A 6,130-nucleotide genomic window follows, 5' to 3' on the forward strand; every position below is an offset into this window, starting at 1 on the left:
ACTGCACCTAGGGACGTTATGGACGAAGAGAGTAAATTAGAAATGCTTGAGAAGAGGTTGAAAGCCATAGAAGGGGAAAGAAATTTTGCATTCAGTGATGTTGCTGGACTGTGCTTAGTCCAAGACATGGTGATACCCCCAAAGTTCAAGTTGCCAGAGTTTGAGAAGTATCGAGGGAACACTTGTCCAAAGAACCATATAATCATGTTTTGTCGAAAAATGACTGCTTATGCTCATGATGAAAAGCTACTAATTCACTTCTTCCAAGAAAGCTTAACTGGCATCGCTCTGAATTGGTATACGCTTTTGGAACTAACTCACATTCGTTCATGGAAAGATCTGGCTGACGCATTCTTGAGGCAATATGGATACAATAGTGATACAACGCCTAGTAGGTTGCATTTGCAAAATATGGCGAAGAAGGAGTTTGAGGCGTTCAAAGAGTACGCTCGAAGATGGAGAGAGATTGTTGCTCAAGTAGTGCCACCTTTGCCTGATAAAGAGATGGCAACTATGTTTATAGACACTCTGGAATCACCCTTCTGTGAGCGTATGGTGAGTAATGTTTCCTCAAGCTTTGCAGACTTGGTGATAATTGGAGAAAAAATTGAAATTGGTGGGAAGACAGGGAAGATCGCATATGTTTCTACCATGATAGCGAGTGTGAACAAGTCCAGCTCTAAACCTAGGAAGAGGAGAGATGGTAAAGCTCAATCACGTCCCACTGCTCAAATACCCTTGACCTACCCTCATTTCGGAGCCTTTCCAGGACAAAATAGGAGACTCGACCCTGACTCAACTTCCCGCCGAACCGTTGTACATGGAAATGTTGATCAAGACAATAGGATTGTGAGTTTCACTCCTATCCCTATGACCTATGCAACATTGCTCCCAAGTCTTCTCCAAAGAGGTTTGGCCTCTATTTGTCCGATGAAGCCTGTCAAGCCCCCGTACCCCAAAACTTATGACGCAGAAGCAAGATGTGATTATCATGGAGGGGCTATTGGTCATTCAACCGAAAATTGTTGGGGACTCAAGCGTAAAGTGCAATCCCTGATTGATTCAGGACAATTAAAGTTTGAATGAAATCAACTCACCACTGAGGCAAGGTATGGCAACGCTTTTGCAAATGCTATTGAGAAATGAAGTGGGCTCTAGGACCACATAAGAAGCCATAATTCATTGTAACAGTGAAATTGATGTTGTTTTGTATGCTTGCTATGAGGACTTTGCTCATTAATGACACGATTTCATCCATGAACTTCACTGCGTTTAGTCATCACGGGGTTTCTCCTAGTTTTACTTGAAAACAAGTCCTAAAAGGGTGTCACGGAAAAGAATGAAAGATGAAATTAATGAAGAAAAGTAAAGACAAAAAACTGGAGGTCAAAAGCAACGCGTTCTGAGTCATTTGGTTTTCTTGCAAATCTTCAAATTCATGTCTTTTTTTAAAAAAAAAAAAATAGGAAAATGAATAATCAAAAAGAAGAAAAGAATAATGGGGTATCATGCTTTTGGAAGTCAAATGTTTTAATCAGGAACTACTTGGTGTTTTCTTTTGAAATATTCGTGCACATATTGCTTGAAATCCTTTACCCTTCGCTTCCCCAAAATAAAAGGATATGCCATAATATCATTTGTACCGCCTACATTAATAAACTCAAACCTTCACATTGGGGCAAATTTGCCAAGGTTATCCTCGCTTGTGCTACTAGGGTGATCTCTTAATCCATTGGGACAAATCAAATAATTTTGCTAGATTGAAAACCCAAGAGGGCAGTTTGAGCAAAAAATAAAAACAAAAAAAAGAAATAAAAAAACACAAACAAAAAACAACAAAAAAGGGCAATTTGTGTTAAGGTCATCGAGTTTTGTCGTAGAGTTAATCTTTTGAAAATAAAGCAATTTGAGTTTGAAATGATGTGTGGCCATCTTTCTATATTCATAAAAGTAAAAATTATCCCTTGCTACCCCCATTGAGCCAAAAATAAGTCTATTCAAAAATGTCCTCAAACAAGGGTTATCATTATAGTAAAGGTTAGCTTAAAACACGCGTACAAAGCACTCAGTAATCAAATGAAGGAGTCATCAAGGAAAAAAAAGAAGAAAGAAGAAATCACAAGTGATGACAAATGAAAAATGGAGATAAAATCTGAGAAAAGTGTAGCGTTCAAAAAGTGGACAAATAAGTCATACAATACCTATATGATAACCCGAGTTTCAAAAGTGATAACTGATAAACACTCATTTGGGCCTTTATGACCTTTCTTTCAAAACCTTTCAACCCACAATCATGTTACAAGCCAAATAAAGTCCACACTGATTAAAAAATGATTGCTCTAATTTTCTGAAAGCTTAATTCTCTGATAAGGCGACATGGTTGACAATGTAGTCGTTAAAATTGAGCGAATGAAAAAATGCAATAAAAAAAATGTGAAAAAATGATGATGTCTCAGGAAGAAGAGAACTCCTTATCATCTAGTCAAAAGCAAGCAAAGGGAAAACAAACCAACTGAGGCAATCCTTTTCAGTCAATCATTTCCATTTCCACTACCTCTTTTGAAACAACACCCTTATTCATCCAATTTCTCCTCCATACACAAAAACTGGGGCAATTTTGTGAGTCTCACGTAAATTTCTCACCCCAACGCTCATGAATCCCTATATTCGGAAACAAAACCCCTTGTTCAATCAAAATTCTTCTATGAATACCAAACCTGGGGCAGCTTTCCGTGTTTCACGTGGATATCTCACCATAACACTCATTGATCCATATCCTCACATCCCTTTCCCATATACCAAAATGGGGCAATTTTTGGGTTTCTTGTGTTTTTCACCCTAACATTCACAAATTATATCTCCTTTTAGGAGTGTAAGAGAAATGATGTGCCCACATGGTTATCCCAGTCTCCTTAAAATCCTCCCAAACATCCCTCACTTTTCAATGAACCCGAGCAAGCGTGCACGGTTTTTTAGAAAGAGAAAGTCAAGTTAACATTTTGAGCATTACACCTCGATAAGTATGACATTCCTCAATTTCATAAAACATTGAAAATAAACATGAATTTGATGATTAAATGAAACAATTGACTCAGACATGCGTAAAAAGAAAAAAGGCAAGACATATTCAACTTTTTCACCAGGCATTAGTCTTTTCATATCAGGGTTTTGACACCCTCATTGTAGCATCAAGGTTTTGACACCTAGTGGCAAGAAATTGAAAAATCTTTTTTCATAACATGTGTTGACATCAATCCATCAAGACAAAATCATCAGATTGTAGCCTTCTTCATTCATATGAATGGTTATCAAATTCTCCCCTTTCAAAAATGCAAAAAGATCAACATACATTCAAGTTTGGTCCTTCAGATACAAAGTTCTTATCAATCAAGTTTCTCTTGCATATCGGGGTTACGACACCTTGATCCCTGCACCAAGGTTTTGACACCTTGTTTCTCCTGCATATCGGGGTTACGACACCCTTATCCCTGCACCAAGGTTTTGACACCTTGTTTCTCCTGCATATCGGGGTTACGACACCCTGATCCCTGCACCAAGGTTATGACACCTTGTTTCTCTTGCATATCGGGGTTACGACACCCTGATCCTTGCACCAAGGTTTTGACACCTTGTTTCTCCTGCATATCGGGGTTACGACACCCTTATCCCTGCACCAAGGTTTTGACACCTTGTTTCTCCTGCATATTGGGGTTACGACACCCTGATCCCTGCACCAAGGTTATGACACCTTGTTTCTCTTGCATATCAGGGTTACGACACCCTGATCCCTGCACCAAGGTTACGACATCTTGTTTCTCTTGCATATCGGGGTTACGACACCTTGATCCCTGCACCAAGGTTCTGACACCTTGTTTCTCCTGCATATCGGGGTTACGACACCCTGATCCCTGCACCAAGGTTACGACACCTTGTTTCTCTTGCATATCGGGGTTACGACACCCTAATCCCTACACCAAGGTTACGACACCTTGTTTCTCATGCATATTGAGGTTACGACACCCTGGCAAGGTTATTACACCTTATCCCTATCCTCCTTTCTTCATAACCTTCTCCTTTGGAATGGTCTCATTCACCTATAAAAAAAATCTCAAGAAGAAGCAAAATCTAAAAAATATTTTCAAAAATATAACAAAAAAAAAAGAAGCAAAATCTAAAAAATATTTTCAAAAAAAAAAGAAAAAAAAAAGCAAAATCTAAAAAAAAAGGGGAATTTCAAAATTCAAAATAAATAAATAAATAAATAAAAATTCAAAGTTTGTCTAACATCACAACCCTCCCAAATAGATGGTTAGTGATTTCTCTCTCCCCTTTTGGATAAGACCTTTTTCTTAGGAATGGTTGTGTCCATTTCACTTTCAGATCCTGACCCTTTTCTTAGAATTGGTCATCGCATCCCTTTAATTCTTTTCTATTCACCCTCTTCCCTGTCAAAATCCGAACGAAATTAGTGTTTCTATCTTTACTCATTTTTTACTATGATACTACGAAAAGTCAATTTTCATATTATCGGTAAAATCTAAGTAAAGAGGGACAGCTGTCAACACCCAATTTCGTCCGGATTGCATTTTCTTTTTTATTTTATTACCTTATTATTATTATTATTATTATCATCATCATCTTATTTTACTTCAATTTTATCATGTCTCTATATCTTTCTTTTTTTATTTTCCCTTGTTTTCAATTTTATTCCTTTTTTTTATTTATTATTTATAAAAAAAAAGAAAAAAAAGAAGGAAAAGGGAAAACAGATTAAAAAAGATAAAAGAAAAGAAAAAAATATATTTGAAAACAAAAAGAAAAAAAAAGGGATGTGCAGCATTAAATTTTCTGCGCAGAGGAGGCTAGCCTGTTCCTCATTTGTTACCCTGAAACGTCCCACTACTGCTGCTCATCACACAAAAAAGGAAACTGCATGGTGACTAAAAGGAAGATGAATGGATTGATTGAAGAGGGAAAATAGACTTTGTTGCATACAGAATAGGCGAAGAAGCAACCGCCACTTCACCTTTTGTACATCTCTCAGACCAAAGGAGGATCTCATAAGTATAACGGAAAAAATATGGGGAACGGGGGATAAATTCACAACAGGAAGAGAGAGAAAAAAACAATTGATATCCAATTCATATTCAGAGCAACAAAGGAAAAAGGTAGACAATTCATATCCAAAGCAACAAGAGAAACAAAATAGAGGGGAAGCAACGAGAACAAGGAGTTTCAGAGAGAACAAAGAGTTTCAAAGGGAACGAGGAGCTTCAAGAGGTATGGTGTGTTGGATTTGTTGTGTTTTGTTCTCAAACGTATTTGTGCGCATCTGTCCCGCATTATCTCACTATTTATTTCTTTCATGATCCAAACTTGTTATGCATTGTTGCTCAAGTATCACTGTTACAAACACGTTTAAGCATCGCCTCATCCTACTCCCCCTTCATGGTCTCATGATCACCATAACCCCAAAACCAGTTCACCGTGATCAACTCAAATCCACTTAAAGCTCAATGCACGCCAACATTTCTAGCATTTCCATTCGCAAAACCATTCGTTCTCGCCATTCTCCATAACCAATGGAATACTCAAAGCTGTAAACATTCCCACCCGAACCTATTTTCACCATTATCTCATCCTCCTTCAACATCAAGACTCCATTCCAACCTGCAAACAAAACACACAAACAACAAACCAGAATCACATTCATTCATCCCGCAGTGTCCCCGGTTCGAAGCGGCGACGGTACGATGGCAGTCTTGGTCGCGGTGGTCTGAGAGAAAACTAGGGAGGCGATCAATGTTGTCGACGGAGGTCCTGGACGCTACGGTGGAGGCCGCTCGAGCCACGCCTGAGAAGAAAGGGAGCAAAGGTCGAGCATTCTTGCTTCTCGATGTCGACGTCCCTAGTGGAAGTTGGTGTCGCCGGTGATGTCTCCGACGGCAGGAACGCGGCGCAGTGGCCACGGGTGTGGCGGTTCTTAAGGAGCAGACGCATGACGGCGGCTCCTAGAGCAGGCGTCGATCTCGCGAGATAGAAGGAGAGAATGGATGGCTTCCGGCGTTCATAGTGACGGCTCCGAGGCTGGAGCGGCATGGTGTACGATGGCGGAGCTCCGGGATCCGGC

This window comes from Vigna unguiculata, chromosome 2 (assembly GCF_037176805.1).
Source record: "Vigna unguiculata cultivar grain cowpea cultivar isolate G323 ecotype 2 chromosome 2, ASM3717680v1, whole genome shotgun sequence".
Classification (NCBI taxonomy): domain Eukaryota; kingdom Viridiplantae; phylum Streptophyta; class Magnoliopsida; order Fabales; family Fabaceae; genus Vigna; species Vigna unguiculata.